At 41.9% G+C, this 19,431-nt stretch overlaps 1 long non-coding RNA gene across 3 annotated transcripts; it reads left to right on the top strand.

Annotated features, from left to right (window-relative positions):
* Positions 1 to 2,534: 2,534 nt before the first annotated feature.
* LOC135307374 (uncharacterized) lies at positions 2,535 to 11,413 on the top strand. 3 transcript variants are annotated; one of them, XR_010368080.1, is made up of 6 exons: positions 2,535 to 2,909; positions 4,003 to 4,055; positions 5,063 to 5,705; positions 6,355 to 6,418; positions 9,713 to 9,786; positions 10,645 to 11,413. It is a non-coding gene; the product is annotated as an uncharacterized LOC135307374 (long non-coding RNA). The 3 variants fall into 3 exon arrangements; XR_010368081.1 differs by lacking the exon at positions 10,645 to 11,413 and having other exon boundaries at positions 5,063 to 5,105; positions 5,666 to 5,705; positions 9,713 to 10,636; XR_010368079.1 differs by lacking the exon at positions 10,645 to 11,413 and having other exon boundaries at positions 9,713 to 10,636.
* Positions 11,414 to 19,431: the final 8,018 nt, after the last annotated feature.

Here is a 19,431-nt window from a genome sequence, read left to right as displayed (position 1 = left end):
GATTACAACTCATTAGAGTGTGGTCACACATTTGCTTCTTGTTGCCTGTCCTCCATCTTCCATCCTTGTTGGGCACCAAGTGTGGTTGTTGGCGGTGGCAGATGAAGACAATTCTACTGTAAACCCACCACAACCTCAAAAAGCAAAGCAACTTACAGTGCACTTCCAGGGAATTATAACACCAAAGGCGTCCAAAGGTTTACAGACCTCAAGAGGCCCTGTCTTACCCCGAAATCAGCGGGGTCTTGGAGTTCACATATCTGTGGCAGAGCATGAGCAACACTGGGCCATGCAAAGGTCACAGGCACAGAGTTAACCCCTGCACAAAGCTATTGCTCACTTGCACCTCATTCCCTATCCTTATCATGTAATTAATCACACTTTGTGAGAGCTTCAGGAAGGAGGGTGTTGTCTGGGGTGGCTGCGATAACTCAGTTGCAATTTGGACTCTCCACCCAGGCAAAGGATAGTTGGAGAAATCTAGCGCTGCCTCCCTCCCCACCCATGCTGCCTGGACCTCCTGGGTTCTGGGCAAGGACACAGAGCCCATCCCTCTTCCCTGTTGGCACAGTGAGCAAAGGGCAGACTTGGCTCCTGCCCTGTTCTTGACCCGAGCAGCAGCACCTGGAGCGAGACCTCAGGTGACGGTGTCAGGTTATTTGTGGTAAAGCTCAGCAATTTGCTTACTAATCTCTGGAAAGAAGGGGGAAGCAGAGGAAGGAATTTAACCCCGAGGTGCCTCTCAATCAGCTGGCACAGGCACACAGTGCCTCCCAGGGCCACCCCAGGGAAGTGTGCCTCCAGGGCACTCTGCTCCTGCCAGGGCTGTCTCTGACTAGGACAAATATTGAGGATAATTAAGGATAATCTCTGCTTTAGGTGTCTTACAAAGAAGGTCAGGTACTGTCTTTCCTTGTCAGATGGGATGAAGTCAGGCAGCTTCCACAAAGAGAAGGTATTTGTTTCTCCTCTCTTCTTCTGTAAGAATAAAAACCCCGATCTAGATCCTAAGGGTTTCCTGGATTTAATCTTCTCAAAGTTTAGACAAGATCATTATAGTGAATTCTGTCTCAGAAGAGCCATAACAGTGAATTACATTACCAGCATCAATCTCCTTCTGGTACATGCTTTCCTTACTGTTCTCATGCTAGCAAATACAGAGAAGTGCTATAAAACTAATGTCCCCAGCTCAGACACTAACATCCCTTCAAGCAACTTGGCAGGTCAGGGTAAATTAGATAGTCACATGAAGGCAGGGGAGAACTCTGCCCTGGCAACTTGTGCTATTTTTTCTGTGTTTAATCTGATGATTTCATAATATTTGGTCATAAGATGTTGTTTTGGATATTCAGTCATTATCATGACAGGTTTCTTCCTAAATAGTCTTTGGCTAACAGACATTTGCATTGCTGGTGAAGTGGCAAAGTTGGGACTAACCAATTCCTGCTCTTGAAAGATTTCACTGTTCCCCAGCTGACAGGATTTGAGAGGGCATGTGTTGTATGATCTCTTCTGCTTGTAGATGTGACAACTGAAACCAGAGGAGGTCTGAGAAAAAGGCATGTTCCAGCCTCTGTTTCACAATCCTTGGGTACATAAAAGCCCAGTTACCAAGAAACCAGAGCAACAGCATTTCCCCACCCCTGTGAAGAGGGAATATTCCTTGGAAATATCTGTTTTATGCCACAATGGGCAGGATGCTGAAGGACCAGTAGCCAGGGGAGGCCGATGTGCTTGTGGTCAAACCAAGACTGTGCTCATGCAAGAGGAAAGTTCTGTGATTTCTTTGAAAAGGCTGATTCAAAACATTGGAAAAACGTGGCAGCACAGGCACTGAGAGATCACTGTTACTACTGAGCCATTTGCAGCACTCCTGCCCCAGCAATCCCCTTTGTCATGCCTTGGTGTGTCCAGCTCTTTGTTTACATCCAGCACATTGCTGCAGCACTTGAGCAGCTTCAGCAACATTTTTAACATATCAGCATAGAACTATGTCTTAGTTAAACTGATAGGATTGAGAGCAGAATTTGATGCTCAAGGCTGCATATGGCAATTGAGCTTTTACAAATTACCATGCCCACATAATTATGAAAATAAGAACTGAAAGTTTTCTCAGAACTGGCCAGGTAACTCTGCAGTTCTACATACTTCACAATGTTAAACAAATGCATGTTATTTTATTTTATATCTGTTCTGCTCAGTGCTTTCATGATCTTTTGAAAGTTCGAAGATAAACAAGAGTCTCCTGAAATCACCTGTTCACTGTAGATCAAAGAATGGGCAAGGGGAAAACCCTTGTAATGTTAGGCCAGTCAAATTGTCCATGGCATCAAGAAATCTCTCCCTAAAGCATGTTCACCCCCACTTATCCTCTTCACACCTCACTCCACACCTCAGGGGACTCAGCTGCCTTATTTTATGTTTTCATGAAGTCTCAGGCAGCTTTGTAACTCCATGTGCCAATGCAAGCCCCAAGGCCTGCAAGACGACTGCTCCAGCCTGGCTCCTGCCACCTTCCCCCAGCCTCGCCTGGCTCCTGTGGGCAGGAATGGCAGCCAGCTCCAAACTCCTGCACCTGGGAAAGGAGAGGAGGGAAGGAGTCTGGATCCTGTCTCAGTCACCTCTGGTGCACTCAGGCTTAGGGATGGACGGGGCCTAGAGCCCACACAGGCAACGCAAACTAAGCTGAGGGATGGGCTCGCCATTGCGCTGGATACGACAGCAAGGCCACGTCACAGAAAGCGGAGAGAGCAGTGTCATTGTTTGTGATGACACAAACTGCCTCTGCTATCTGTGCTTACTCTTTGTATCTCTATATATACACACACAAGCCAGGCAAGCCAGGCAGGATTCCTCAGCTCTAGCTCGGTTCACCTTGTCACCCACGACCAAGTTCTGTGAAAAAGCAGGTGATGAGTTCACAATAAACACCATCTCACAAAGCCCAAGGAGCAAAGCTGACTTGCTGCACATTAGTCCCCAACTTTGGGGTCTTTGGAAGAGCTCTCTGGAGCTGTTGATGGTCCATAATTCTAGCCAAGGGCTCCATTACAGCCCCACCAGCATCCCATCGAAAGCCTCATCTCATCACAATTAATCTCATCTTCTGCTGGCTCCCAACAGAGTGCAATGCCAGGGCAGGGGGCTAGTGTTATTTTAAACTCTAGGACACTGTTCTGAAGCTTGCCAAATTTACACTCAACTTGATGAGCACTGAGTCTTCATACCAACTGTGCCTCATGGAATAGATGCTTGTGTTCAAGACAGGCTGCTGTTCCAGCCTCACCTCCATTCTGTATCTCATGTACCAGCTATGTGACCACAAGTAATCCTTAAACCTGCCAGCAAAAAGAAGAGAAAGACAAGCTCCATCACCCTGACCCCCTCTCAGGAGCCCAACTCAGCTCTGTTTATAAGAAATTTTGTACTCAGGCAATACAAGGCACTTGCAGTTCATATTATTATTTGGACAGTAACAGGCTTATATCCCCCCAGTACATATGCAGACCTTCGAACTCCTAGACCTAAGAAGAGGTACTTATAAAAATATAGGTATCATCGTATTACTTTAGAGATTGGAAAACACAGGCTTGAGAAAAGTATCAGATTAATCATCCAGCATCCCACAAAACTAGAGCCAGAATCACACCTACAGCTCTCCATTTTCTAATGTCCAACTGTCTGCATATTTTTCAGTCTGGTTCTACTGAAAACTTATGTTGTGACAAGAATCTACACACTTTTTATCACTTTTGACTTACAAACTATGAGATCACATTTGTCAGATGTAAAACTAGAAGTAATACATGCAAATTTAAAGTTTTCTCAAAGCAGAAGGGAAACATTTTAGTCTGGAATGGTAAGGATGGGATGGGCTTACTGTAAGAGAGTACTTCTTTTTTGAGGTAAAGACATATCAACTTGACAATGGATCTTTTGACTGTTGATTCTCACCCCATACCCAGGATGAAGATTTATTTTTATTGTGCCTCTTCCTTACAGGGCTGTAGATATTGCTAATAACAGAATTCCAGTCACAAAGCACACTTGTAGAGGTGAGTCCAGTAGCTAAGCTGCTGACTGCATTTTCTGATGTCCTTAGAAAACACCAACCTATAATTAACTTAAAATACCCACCAAGAAAAATCGTTCAGTCTATAATACACTCGTGTAGTTGCATTACTGATACCTTCCCAGAGTGACAGGGACAGTGCAGGATGTACAATAGCCTACAAACGGGTTGGGTGTAATACGTCTGTAGGGCAGAAATGTGTTTTTACCAAGGTGTTCTTACTACAGGTGCCTTAAGCACAAAGCTGCATCAGGCTTGGGGCTCTTTGGAGGTTCTCTCAGTACCATCACATTTGAAATTTTGGGTTGGAGCTGTGCTTATTCATCCATAATGACAAAGTCAGACTGATCTCTGTTATTCTATTCTGAGCCCAGATTAACTTCATTAACTATCAGAACAAGGTCATGCTCTGTTAAGTTTGTGCTTTCACATCCCATAGTAACTTTGAATCATCCTCACTGTCAAAGCACTGACATTTATGGTCTTCTACTATCATCCCTTTGTTTATGTTCAAAGTTCATTCACTGCCTTTTTCCACTAGGGCTCTGTAACATATTCCCTGCCTAAATACCTCTTGTTACCTTTTTCTTATTTGACCCATCAAAAGTTTCTATCTGTCACCAAAGAGGTAGTTTCCATGGAAACTCTGAGGAACAGGCAAAGTTAACGAGGCATAAAATGAAGACAGTGTCCTCAAGCTCACCCATTTTGAAAATCTAGGTCAGCAATGTTTGCTTAAAACATTCCACTATTCTAAAACCATGTTCACTTGACTGTTAAGGATGTAATAAAAAGAGAAGCTCTAGTATATCCCAAACTTAGCGTATTTAATATAATACTGGATGTTCATGTGAATAAACTATTTTTACAATTTCTCCCAGCCTGTTTTCCCTTTCAGTTTCCTTGGACAACCCACAGGCATTTAGTTTTATCATCCAGTTACTTATCGTCACCAAACATTTACTCTGGCAATCACAATCTGTCTTTCAGGTAGTGTTCAAGAAACCTGCTATGATCTCACTGAGGGCAGGAGGTATTGGCTCTATCATCCCTTCTAATCTCATTTAGAGGATCTGCAGGAATGAAAGAACAGTCTGCATGAAAGCCCAGTTCAGACTTAGCCTGCACAACACACAGGCAGAAGCCCAGTAATGAAACCAACACTGAAATTTGGAATTTGAATTTCCTTACAGTTTATGTTGTCTGATCTCAGCCTCCAACTCCAAGCACCAAATGCTGATCTGTTGAAATGCAATGGACTGTGCTCCAGTAAATGATTTATTGCCTCCAAGGGGTTTCCTTAGTGAGAATCACAGTTTCTCTCAGGAGAAGAAACAGCCATACCAAGTGTTAGTGCTAAAATATGCTGTCAAGTACATAAGGTTATGGAAGGCTGCATCAGAAAAGCTGCTGTGGAGGGAAATAATGCTCATGATTTGTTCATAATTTCCTCTACTATTTGAAAGCAGATGTAATCAGCTGCAAATACCTTTTGAGATGCAACTGTATAGCCAACAATACCCATGTTTTTGGGCATGTCTCAATCTGATCTCCTCTATTTCTCTCTAATTTATACTGACTGAGGGCCTTCAGTGCTTTGGGTAGCTGAGTGATGACCTTCTCCTGTTAAAAGGTAAGGTCCTGTGTAACACAGAGCTTTTTTTCCTGTGTTTTCTGTTCACAGTGGATGGTGATGGGATTTCAGCAGTTGACGACAAGCAAGAAACAAAGGTTAAAAAAATACCTATAACCTCATGACTTCCTGAGAAAATAAGGTGCACATGATGACAGCTTACAAAAAAATCTGCTGTCCTAGTAAAAACCTACTGCAATCCACCCCACGTTCCTTGTGTTATCAACTATCAAATCTGAAGTAAATCAGGCCTTTTTCTGGCCAATTCCCTTTTCTCTGCCTAAACCCCTATGTAATGTGTTGATTTAGAAATTATGTACAGCCAGGACAGTTTGAACAACATCTGAAGCAGAACAGCAGTCCCCAAAAACACTTCAGTGTAATCCAATTACACTAATTAAAATAATTATTTCCACTTAGTTTGCTACTGAACTGCTTGCTTGGCACAACTAGAGTCAGTGCATACAAAAGGTCAGGTGCAGCCTCTCCAAATTCTAGGGAGGACATAAAAAAGTAGTGCAGCAGGATGCAAGTCTCTAGATGCTGCTTGTGGTTTGGTTCTGCTCAAGTGTGTCAGTTAACAACAGGCAGGTGGAGAGCCTCCAACTTGTTTCTTCTTGTCTACACACATCATGCTTTCCCCCCTCAGCTCTTACTCCACTCCTCTGTTGTGCTGCAAACTGAACTCCCAGCCTGCAAAGTTTTCTCCAATGGTAAGTTTTGAAAGAAGATGTGCTAAAAACTTAAAATGTTTCTGCAAACGGGTACTTCATGGCACTGGTTCTAGAATAAGAATCATAAGGTAGACAGATTGCCCTCCAAATTTGCAATTGAAACGTCTGCTACTTGTGCCTACATCTTTTGCAGAATTTCTGGAGGAAAAATCAATCCATTTTAGAAAAAAACAAATAGAGACATAACTGTCAAACTTTTCTATTTTTTTTCAGTGAGCTTAAAGGAAAGTTTCCTTCAACTCACTCTATGTTGTCAGTATAGCTTTGTCTCCAGCACTTTACAATTTTCCAGCATGCCTGTCTGCTGCCAAATCCTTCCCTTGACATGACCACAGAATAAAAAATCTTTTGCTTCCCTCATTTAAACATCCAACAAACCACAGTGGCTTTCTTAACTACTGCCTTTTATGAAGAAGCACAGAAAGTAGTCCTCAGTCATGTCCACTTGAACAACCATGTGAAAGAGCCTGATTTCATTTTTCCTCAGATCAGTAAAGTAGACCTCTGATATTACCCTGAATGCCTCTGACTGGCTACCTCAGGATCTAAAGCAGGATCTTTCAAAGTGCCACCATTTTTCTCCTCCAGACAAGACAGCAAACCATTCTTCCCCTCTGCTAAGCCAGGACCAGGGGATTGCTGCCCCACCATCTGCATTTGGCCAGAAGAGAAGCAAAAAAACCACAGAGATTTGGAGCTCCCAAGCCAACAGTGACTTTGGTATAGCAGATGCTGCTGTCAAGGAACCTGGTGGCTTCAAAAACTGGGGCACTGGTGTTTTTCTCATCTGCCCTCATGCTGTCACTCACTGTCTGATCTGTATCAAAAGGACAAGGCCACAATGTACTGTCAGTGTTTCCCTGTGCCTTGGACTTCTATATTCTTCAGACATCTGAGCCTTTTTTGCTGCAGTTGAGATAACACTGTACTCATCAGGAAGTGTGAGGTTATCTATCTTCATTTACAGCATCTATGGACAAACTTCCAGGTGAAAAATGGGTGAGTTTGGATTAGCCTTTGTTTTAATTCTGGGGTGAAGTTAAAGAAGTTGCAAACAAAACAAATACAGTTATCAGTCAGCTCATAGAGTATGACAATGATGGGGAGAAAAAAAATTAGCCTATTCAGTAGATCAATAGATCTATTGATTTATCTGGGGAGAACATAAATAATGGAACATATGCCAAGCACATGTGGCTAGAAGGGACAGAGTAATCCATCTCCAAATGGCACCTACTGATTTGTGGATCATATGAAATGTGCCCTTGCAATCTATTGATTGTGATGGAATTGGATCAAAACACTGATCTCCTAGCACTGGCACTGCTCTGGCCAGAGCCTAAAAGACCAAACTATATGACAAATCCCACCTAGGAATCTTTTAGGTTCCATTGCTTCTGTCATTTTCACTCAGTTTTTGGTGCATTCATTTATGTTTCTCCAGAACCTCTGAGTTATCTTTAATCAAGTCTTACATGTTGATGACAAACTGCATTATGTCATTCAGATGTCCTACTTCTATCCCAGGAATGCAGCTAGATTAGAGTTTGCCTTATCCCAGGAAGATTGGGAGATGTTAATCCATTCTCGTGTTAAAACTTGGCTGGGCTCCTCGCACTCTTTGCTGACAGCTTTAACAAGCAGGGCCATGATTTTATTGCAGCTTAATTTGAATTTATCTGCAAAAGAAGCCACCTGAGACTAAACATTCATGTATCATTTTGCCTGTCTTTAGAACCCATCAACTCTCTCCCCAGGAATGTGGTGTATTGATATTAACAATTCCTCTGTTCTGCTTTTTGCCATTCACTGATCCTCTGCAATGGCAAACATTGCTCCAGGCTCATCCTTTCCCTTTGCTCCTGGTGGGCAGATTTAGTGATCTGAGTGAGGGCAGAGAGCATACTAATTAAATTCAGATATTGAATCTAAATCAGGAGGAGCTGCAAATACCAGGGAAGGCAGGGAAAACACAGTTCAAAAGGAATCCATAGCCCCTGGGACTAAATGGAAAAACCTGTCAGAATGCAAACAGAAATGTTTGGTAAAGAGAAATAACATAAAAGATACTTTCACAACAGAATCACTGCAAAATTTTGATGTTAAATGGATTGTAGAAAGCAAACCAGATCAAAGCTTGAAGTAAAATTAATGAAAACAACACATGATTAGGGAAGTTTCTTTCAACACAGACAGAACGCATTTCTATATTTAATTTACTCCCAGGTTGCTACAGACCACAACTGCATCCATAAAAGCCAAAGTGTAAGAGGGAAACCAAAAGTGATTTGTAAGGATAGATATTGAGGACTAAATGTGAGTGACACAGCCAAATGGATGGGGAGGAGTAAAAAGATTGGCATAAACCTGTTGGGAAAACTACCGTGGAAAGGAGGAATTTGCAAAGGCTCAGGGGGATCAGCTAGGAAAATGAAAAAGTTAAACTTTGAAATAAAGGAGGGGCCAGGTTTACTGTCCAGAAAATGAAGTTGAGAAATCTGTTCACCTGAAATATACTCTTCAGGGAAGTACGTATGATGGCTGGCATAAATCTGGAATGGGCTAAAAGGCAGTAGAAAGAAAACATTTTTGTATTTTTTGTGCATAAAATGGCTACATTTTTAAGCACCAAAGGATAAATCCTCAGCTGAACTAGACCACTGCAGCTGCACCAAAATCTGCCAGTTTACACCAGCCAAAATCTGGCATACCTATCATAACTCACATGCTGGGTTGTGAACAGTAATTAACCCTGGCTCCACCCAGCAGAGTTCCCTTGCCCTTTATATTTGTTAGTCAATATATGCTTTAGGAAAACAGGGCTGAAAGGACCTTCTGGATTGTCTGATCCTTTCTTTTTCTCTTACAGTGAGCCATAACCACTCCAGCTGACAAACTGTAAAATGACTGTGGTTTCTTGCTCCCACTGCTCTTTGTAAAAAAGCTCCCTGTATAACTTGTCAGAGAACCTAACTTAACATCTAAAATAACAAAATCCATTTTAAACCCCTCTGTCTTTCTTTGTTAACAATATTCTTCTCTTACTCTGGAGTTTAACTCTCCATAGTGAAAGAGGTGTAAATGCTCCTTCTAATTACAGCTGATAAATTAGAGGAATAGTTTTTTTTTGCTGAAGAACTGAAGATGTCACTGTATGGCTCCTTTGGGATCATTTTCATAGGTGATGCTTTGAAATGCAACATACTCACATGGTCCCAGGAGGGCCAGGATTGCCAGGACCAGTCATGACAATATTTTGTTTACTTTTTTTAGAAAGCCAACAGAATTGAGTGGCTCGAGATACCAGACTGAAACCCTGATCCAGATGAAGTCAGCATCTGCCACTGGTGATGATTCTCTTGCATCTGCACACCTCAGATACTTGTGACATCTGCCATTGCTTCTCTGCACCAAAATTCCTCTCCCATCCTAAGTTCACATCAGCAAAGAGTTCTTGTCGCCCCCATTCCAAGCTTCCCACACACTTTCAGAAGGCAAAATTGAATAACCTTTCACCAGGCCAGAGTACCATCCTCTACATTCAGTGATGCCTAACTTGCCCTAGGTCATCACCAATAGGTTTTTCACGGGGTTAATGATTTTGGAAAGCTCTGAAAAGCATTAGCACAGAGAGCAATGTAGAGCTGAGGTCATGCCAGGGGGAGGTGGAAGCCTCACGAGACTGGCCTGACCACAGTTGTCCCAGAAAAAGGGCATTCACCCCATCCCAGACAAGTTGGGGTGGAGAGAAAAAGAGAAAAATAAAATCAGGCCCTGGCTCATAAAAGGTAGTAGAAATTTAATTAGAAGAAATGTTGTACTTTACATGCAAAGAATTGCACAGATCAGTAATAACCTTTATAATATCATGGCAGAAGTTCACTGGGGAGCAAATTCACTCTTCAATGCTGCACTTTACAGTGAATGAGGAAATAAAAAGGCCTATTGAAATTCACTTTCCCTGGCAGGTATCTTCAATGAGATTATCAAAACAAAGCTACTAGAAATCAAACAGATTTATGAGCAGTGATAGTAAAAGATCATTTGATACACGTGGAAAAAGCAAGGAAGCTTTCAAACAAACCCTTCAACTCCGAAGCAGAAATCTCTAAGCTGAAACTAAACACAGGCTAGGGAGGCCTGAGCTTATATTTATGCTTGGCAATACATATTTTTGAAAGTTCTGTATTTATTTTCTTTTATAGGGCAACTTTCTGCTCAAGTCCTAAGCAGCATCACACACTTTGTTCTGCACAGACTTCCCCTTTCCCCTGCCTTCTGAAAGAGCAAATAACCACAAAGAATAGAGTTCAGGCTTTGTTGTTCCTGTTGTTACAAGAGCTGCAGACAGGGGAAGGCAAACAGAAGAAGGTTTCTGTGTGACAAGATGTAGATCAGAGAGGCAACCCAGCATCCTTTATTGGGTCATGCAAGTTGAAGAGGAAGAAACTGGCTCTGGATGCTTCACATGCTGCATGTCCACGAATACCTTGCAAATATTAACTAATCCTCATGAAACCCCTGAGACAAGTTAATATAAACCATTTATATGTAGGCAAACAAACAGCAAGAGTGTCCAGAACCTGCCTGGGGGCTTTGTCAGCAGCTCAGGAACTGGAGTAGGTCAGGCAAACATCTTCCAACTTTCTCTAGTCCATTGGCTTCAGTGTCTTCAGAAAATGTAAACAATGTCATGTTAAAGGTCCAAGCATGGCCCAAGCCTCTCAGACAAGCTGGGACATAACATTTCATGGAAATCTGTGCTGGGATTATGGGATGAGAGCAGTTTTAAAGGGTTGGGAGAAGACCCTCAGAGAAGGGCTGGCCATTTTAGCTCAGCTTTGGAAATTTTGGCTTTCTTCCAGGTGTGACTCAATAAAATTTGCATATGTGGCATTTACATCCACACAGGCATCAAACAGATTCTTCATTTAGAGAGTTCTCAGCACTGACAAGCTAAAAGGCATTTTCCCATGAAAGGCATACCCTCCTCATGTGTCTAATTCAAGAATTTAATGCAGCACTTCAATAACTAAATTTACACCCTTATGTTCTGTCTCCTCACTTTATTTAATTTCTCTGATTACTAAGGAATGGATTCCATTCCTTATTTGAGCTGGTGAGCACAGAGAAACTGCTTTTTTCTTCCTTTTTAATAGAAAAAGTTTCCATTGGCAGCAAGAACCTGGCCAGTTGTATCTAACTTTCCTGCCTGAATTATGAGACAGAAAGAAAGCAGCAAGAGAAGATGTTTGGCCTCTAATCCTACAAAATCCAGTGGCTTGGAGTGAAGTGGGGCAGCTGTGATACAGTTTAGTGCAGTAGAACTAAGGGAGTCCTCATCAATCTAGATGAAATAAATTTGGTCTACACTTGACAGCTGAAAATTCAAACACTTTAAAAGAAGTTACCTTAGCAAGAGAAATGATTGCTCAAAGGAAGCAAGGCACATGTAGCAATTTGATATGGGGATGGAATCCAGGATTCCCATGGTCTGTTCCCAGCCTTGGGCTGGCCTCCTGTGAAACCAGGAGGCAATCACTCAACAGCTTTTCCTTCACTTTATTCTTCTTTATAGGATGTTATAGGACTCAAATGCAGGACTTCACAGAGGATGTGTTCCTACAGTTTATTATGTGGGCTGCAATGCACCAGCTTGGGCTTTGATATCATGGGCTGAATAGTGCCTGAATTGCTCCATGCCTTGGTTTTCCACTGACATAAAGAGAATATTCACGTGCTTTGAGATCTTGGATGGAAAAGAAATGCACACACAAAAGTGCTACTCTTCTATTGAGAGGAAGAGACAGTTAAATTCTGCCCTTTTGCTTCCCTACTCTATTGGGATTGGCATGAAAACATAAAGATGACAGGCTGGGCCCCATTCTATTAAGATTTAAATTTAGCAAGGAACTGGAAAATTACTGGGAGCCTTATGTGTAACCTCTGCCTCAGAAGCAAATATGCATAATTCTTGTTCCATAGCTAAATTTGAGTGAATTACCAAATGTTGGACCAATAAAAGAACTGTCCAACACAAACCTTATCTGCCTGAGATGCACATATCTGCTTACAATATCCTTTGTTAGTTAAACAAAACAGAATCATTGTTGCTAAGAAGTTAATATTGTTTAAGATTCACTGGCTTATACACAGAACACTTTCCTGAGTTCCCCCAAACACATTCCTTTTCTGTTCTCTTCATTTCTTCCCCCCTTTTTTTTTTCCCTTTTGTACTGACTTGGCTAAGGCTGACGTTTCCTTTAGGTGAACTTGCTCATAAGGAGATATGAACTTTGAGGCAGGCAAACATTTCAGCTGATACAGTGAAGGGTAAATAGCTGTTCAGATCAGAGCAAACAATTCATATGAAGAGCAAAATATAACTGAAGTAATTCCCCAAGCATTGAACAGGAGCCTACTTGCTCTACCTCCTACCAGCTCACTCTTTTCTTGCTTGCATCCTTTTAAACCTGTGCTGCCAGTGTCCAAAATTCCTCCATCCAAAAACTGATCTATGGGAAAAGTAATGGAAACACAGTGTTCCAATGAATGAATAAACACCTTTCAATGCTTTCTGTGATGTATTTTTTAATTTGATCATATTTTCTAGTGCTGGGACAGTACATCCACATGGAAATGAAAATATAAAGAGCTATTTCATTACCAGAGCAGTATCAGTCAAGATGCCAGATGTACAACACAAACCCAGCAGAAGGACATCACTCCATGGCAGCTGCTTATGGCCCTCTGCTGACAGCAAAGTTACACTTGGGATTGATCTTCTAAAACCATCCCATCACATTTTCCATGTCCTGCAGCATCAGAGGGGCTGCCATTAAAAGCACATTTCTGTCAGGGTAATCCCACCTGCCTTGCAGGTGTCTGCCAACAGAGGCGTGCCCTGCTGAGAGGTGGCCATGCCACAGCTCTGGCTGATGTGTGTGCACCAGCTGTGCAGAGCTGCCTGGTTTGTGAGCTCTGAGAGCCCTCCAGGCCCTTGGCCACAGCTCTCTGCAGAAAGCTGTCAGGGTAAATGAGGGCACAGCCAGCTCCCTGCCACTGTAACCAGACATCCTGAGCATCTCCTCTGCAGCGTGGGCAGGCACAGAATGCTGGGGGGATGTAGGCAAGACATAACACCCAAGAAGAGATGTTCTACTCTCACAGAAAAAGCACTGATAAGAGCCACTTTTTACAGCATGTGCTTTCCCATCAGAGATTAACAACTCAAACACTTGGCTTTCTCTGGTTAGCAATTTTTCTACCCTAAGGACTGATAAAAAAGCATTTTTGAGAGTCTGAAAAATGAAGCCTTTCATTTTACACACAAAACAGGCAGAGAACTGGAGACAGCATTGGAATCTGTGTGATCTAGGATCAGTCTGAGGGTCCGTGTCAGACTTTAATGGGTTTTATTCCACAGGCTGGCAGTGAGCACCCCCTTAAGCCATGAGCAGTCCTCGTAACTAGACCAAAACCAAACTCCTCTCCAGCAAGCACAAGGGGACAGAATCCAGCTAAAACACATGGCCCATGCACAAATTCACTCTGAATTTCCCCTGGCACCAAGTAGGCCTCATTATGAAGATAACATTCAGATCTCTATGTGTGTCACAGCCAAGCAGGGACAGGTGAAATGAGCTGTCTCTGCACTGAATGTGTTTGACACCACTTGCTAACTCTTCAAGGCAGAGAGGTACAAGATATGCCCCAGCATCACAGAAATGACTGGCAGAACTGAAATGTGATCATGAAATGTGTTGACTGAGTTTGTCTTGCAAAGAAACTTCAAAGTCTGGCTGCTAGGGGCTCCTGAAATAGCATTTCCCAAAGGTTTACAAAAAACTGCAATGAAGTAGCCAGTGAAGATGCATCATTGCCCCATCCCGGGCAAAATTAGAATATTTCATCACATGTCATCAACCACTAAAGCACATGATGACTCATCATGGGTGAGGTGGTAGGGATCTGTGGCTTCAGAGGATGAGGAATTACTCTGCTTCACAGTTCTGTCCACTGGGAAATCACACATGGCTGTGACATACAGCACAAACCATTTGTAACACTCCCACATTACCCTGGAGTTTGGGTTTGGTTTTTTTAAGTGTATTTCACAGAATCTCAATTTGAATGTGAATTTAAGAGCTAGATGGAAGAACATGTTCCTTTTCAGATCAAGGAAGATCACTCAATAAAATCAGATTAAATGAAACATTAAGTGATGCCAAGACCAAAGAGTTTCTCATCTCAGAAATGCCTCCCTACGCTATGGTTAGATACAATCACAGCAGAACATAACTAAAGAGATTCAAAGCATCTATAAATTAAAGAAAAAAAAATAATAAAAAATGGTGCCCTAGATCTAAATTGCAGAACTATTCTCTTCTGCCTTCAAGATATTGTATAATCTGCTTTCTGGATCAATTGGGGTATCCTTTTTACACCGTAGAGCATGAGCACTCTCTGGAACCAGAAACAGAGATAAACCTCCATGGAACTAAGGGCTGACAAACCTCCCACTTGCTGATCCAAAACATAACTCTTTCAGCAGCTTGCACAGCCCTAAGCACAAAGGATTATACAAACACACATTGTATGCACATACCTCGCCCCTAACATGGTTCACACAATCCATCCCTGCAAGGAGCACAAGGGGAGAGCAGGTGACATGTGACAAACAGGACTTGTCACATCACTGGTACCTGGGACAGAGGGAATGTTCAAGCAGGAGCAGACAGGAGGCTTCTCAGCCCCAGTCCAGGGCAGGGTGTACTTCCATAAAAGCAGACCAGGAGTCTTCCTCCCCAGCTCCCTCTCTCCTTTACATCACCTGAATGCCTTCTCCCTCTCTGCTCTAAGAACCTTCCTCAGGTTCACCTGCTGTGGACCCTTCCTTATCCTAGTCCAGCCCCACGACAGCTCCCATAACTTTCCCCTTTCCTCCAGCTCTGTTACATAAGCTACTACCTGCTATTTTAGATTATACATAGCAACATGATGATAAAAACAGAAACAGCAAGTTTGGGTTAATTTCCCTCCCTCCTCTCTTTGTTTGGTTTTCTGGAACTACTTCATCCCAAACATTTGTAAATAGTGCTTGGAGCTACATTCCAAGTTTCAGCAGTAAACATTAAACTATCTAATATATATATAGAAGGATGCCTTTTCTTCCAGTATCCAGGCAACCTTGCAATACAAAGTTAAAGCACAGCTATTTGTTCAAAAAGTGTTTTCACAGCTATTTCCTCTTCCCTCCCCCCACCCCCCGCCTTGACTTTTTCCACTAGGCACTACTTGTATTTATCATCTGGAGATTCTGTTCCCTTTTTCCTTTTTAAAAACTATAACAGCTTGTTTTAAGAGTAGCAGAGCATAGACATTTAGCTTATAATAAAGCTTGATTTAGTTTGTGACAAATGAAAGAGAAATAGCAAAAGTTTCACAAGAACACCTGAATAAAAATTCCTTTGTCAGATGCTGTGTAACTCTGGAAAGAAGATAATTTCCAAATATTAAGGAAATCAGAATTATGTAAGGAAGGAAGAAAACTCCATTTATACAAACACCAAAGCAAGCTAAAAATGTGGTTTACTGCATCCTACCTAACACTAGTTGGAGGGTTCAGAATAAAACATATTTTCTCAGAGAGCAAAGGTCAGGCTAAACTAAAATTTTTCTAAAGAAAGAATATAAATTTTTATTAGATTTTTCAGTTGAGAGCTCTTTAAAATAAAAATCCAGCATCTCAGTAGGAAGTATTTTTCATTTCAAAATGTTAATCCAAAATGAAAAGTGTTACTTTGACACATTGAACACCTTTATTTTGGTAGGCAATGTTGACATTTTATGTTATTTCTTATTTGAAAACCTCTTCAGAATATTTTTTCTACAATGTGGCTCAAATTTTCAACTTTTGCTTCCTATTCTGATGAGAAACAATTATTCCTTCTTATTAAAGTTTTCTTCTGGGCTAAAATCTTCTGCTGAACATTCCCTGATTTCATTGCCATTCTTTTCTCATTAAGCGCAACAGTACATAGTTGACATTTTTTATCAGAATAACAGTCAATTAAATACTGCACATTTAAAAAAAAATCGAAAACATTTATTTTTTCAGCCTTTAGGGTGAATGGAGAGGAAAAATAAAGAAAGTTCTCTGAGGATGTAACCATATATTTTGGCAATAGCATTCTCATGCCATCTTTTGTACAGCTACCTCAATGTTTTCCAGCTATCTTCATATGCCCAACAAACTAAATGGTGGCTGACACTAAAGTTATGAAATCAACCCTTACTTTCTTTAAAGAAGCAAACCCCACTTCCTAAATGTTAGGAAGTTTTGCTTTGATAGTTTTTGCTTTTACAGAATCTACAGATATGGGGTCATGTAGCTGAGCTGGGAAAATGAGCCTGACACAAGGAAAAGCTGGAAATTAATGTGCTACATTTATGAAGTACAGAGTCATTTGCGCATCTCAAGCATGGAGAATGAACTTCCATTGCCTTTTCCAGGTAATTTCAGCTCCCAGCAAAGAGCCTTTTCCAAAGTGTTTTGTTCCTCAATTTACCAAAAAGGAAGCAATGGGCACGAGGGCAGATGCTGATTTAGTGAGCATAGACTCCTATTGGGCAAGTGCCCTTTCCTGAAGTTGTTTGTGCTGAGAGATGACTTTGAGAAGCTGAGGTCAGCAAGGGAATACAGTTTATTATTTGGCCTCAGAGTTCTTGTGTAATTTTTCTTCCAAGTTTTGGTGTCCAGAGGAAACTTCAGTCACAGTTTTTCCTCTCTTTTTTTCAGTGCCAAATCTTATTCTGTTTTTGCTTTTTCTTGAACAGGTAAAGGTCTTGGGTCTTTACTGACTGCTTGAGCCCATAGGGTGGTGTCTAAGAACAAAGGCAGTAGGCAAGGCCTACCACAAATTTCTTCTCATTTTGAAGAATTCCTTAATTCCAGCAGCTTCTCTAAAGGATATGCTGGATTGCACTAAAATTGATGGGGCTGGTGAAACAGAACTCTTAGTGATTTTCACTTGCCAGTGGCACCCCATAAAACTTAACCCCTAGGTCTTTGATTATATATTATAACTATCTCTCCCAGTGGTAACACAAGGAGGACATCAATAATTTCTTAAGTTCTGTTGTAAAGTGCTTGAACAAATAAAGTACCTGGCAAATAAAACAGCTAATAAAGATCAAGAAATATGCTGTTAAAACACATCAATTTTCCAGGCCCCGATTACAGCAGTGATGAAATATTAAGAAAGCATTAAGAACAACCATAATTGTGTAGATTCCATTTTCCTTTTATTTACCTATTAAAAGAAAAAAAAAATATAACCCAAAGAAAGCAAAACATTTGCAGCAGTTTACCAAAAGTCTCTGAAATATGTCAAATGTCTGTTTAGGCACTGCAACACATTTCCTATTTCATTGCTCTCATACATCAAGGCAAGCAATGGTTAAAAGGAACAATTTCTCATGGTTATAAAATACAGGTCTCAGGCAGAAAGTCAACAGTCCTGCTCATGCTTCCGGTGCAACAGAACTTTCTCTTTGTTTTGATTTCTCCCTTTTTTTTTTCCCCTTTTAAACAAAAATAGTAATACAAAAAAAAAAAATAGCCAGAATGGAAGGGAAACAGTTCAAAAGGTGTTTTTAAATGCTTTTCCATCTCAGCTGGACAACAATTCATAGCATTATTTGCAGCAACAAGTCTGGGTGAGTGCAGACTGCCCTGTGTGCTCCCAGGCACAGCAGGGTGACAAGGAATATTGGTTTTGCTGGTGATGAGCTTTATTCTTGATGGTATCAGCACTGAAACGTTTGCCACCTTTTTTCTAATGTAAGGTAGTTGCCCAAGCTTTGAGCACAGACAAACATCACCTCCCTTAAACTTTGTGTAAATAAATGTCTTGGCAGGAGCTCACATTTCTGAATTACCTCTGCACATAAATATGACTTCATTTCCTTAAAAGCAAAAAGTAACTAGATGGGGGTAAGAGTTGGTTTGGTGATTAACTCTGCCTTTTTTCCCCATCTCATTCCCCTAAAAGTTTGGTACAACCAGAAAAAAAATTCAGACCACAAGCCAAGACAACAGCGTGAAGGGGTGAACTTTTCCAAAGGCAAATGGAGATTCAGAACCAAAGATGGTTCTATGGTGGGGCAGGACAGGTGCTCTTCCAGTTCTCTGAACTCAGCCAATATCACTGTCCTACACCTCAGGAGTCATCCTGCATCACTCAGGTGGGCAAGGGAGGGCAGAGCCACCCTCCATAGGCTATGGGTGCCATTCCTCCCTTCCCTGCAGACAGGCACTTGGCATCCAGCAGTGGTACCAGGAACTGTTCTGGAGCCAAGTGTCTCACTGTCCAACACCCCTGCCCACAGACAGCATGGCCTGGTCTCTGAAAATAGGATCTGGTCCTCAAGCAAGGGTTTCTTCTAAAGCCCTGTGAAATAATGAATGACCTTCAATTATTTTGGGCCACACTTACTACAAAAGGCCAAGTAGAAATGAAATCCTAGGCATAGAAAAGCCCAGAGTTTAGCAAGAGTGCAAGTGTGGGAAAGATGATCTAGTTTTTAGCAAGGGGACTGACTCCTTTCCCACACTGATTTTACAGCTGCTGTTGCTAGAGGCTCCTAGGAGGGTAACTTAGTAGGTTCACAGAGAAACCATGAAAAAACAACTGCTGTGTTTGTAGGATGTTCATGTTGTGCTGTGCAGCCCTTCAAAAGGACCTTGACAGGCTGCAGACACTGGCAGAGGAGAACTCCCTGAAGCTCAACAAAGGCAAATAGAGATCCTGCACCTGGGGAAGAAAACCCCCAGGCACCAGCACAGGCTGGGGGTGACCTGCTGGGAAGCAGCTCTGGGGAGAAGGACCTGGTGGACACAGAGCTGTCCATGAGCCAGCAGTGCCTTGGGGGTCAAGAAGGCCAATGGGATCCTGGGATCCATCAGGAGGAGCATTGGCAGGAGCTCA

Source organism: Passer domesticus, chromosome 9, assembly GCF_036417665.1.
Source record: "Passer domesticus isolate bPasDom1 chromosome 9, bPasDom1.hap1, whole genome shotgun sequence".
Taxonomy (NCBI): domain Eukaryota; kingdom Metazoa; phylum Chordata; class Aves; order Passeriformes; family Passeridae; genus Passer; species Passer domesticus.
The sequence above is the reverse complement of the archived record's forward strand: the minus strand, read 5'-3'. Positions and strand labels throughout refer to the sequence as shown.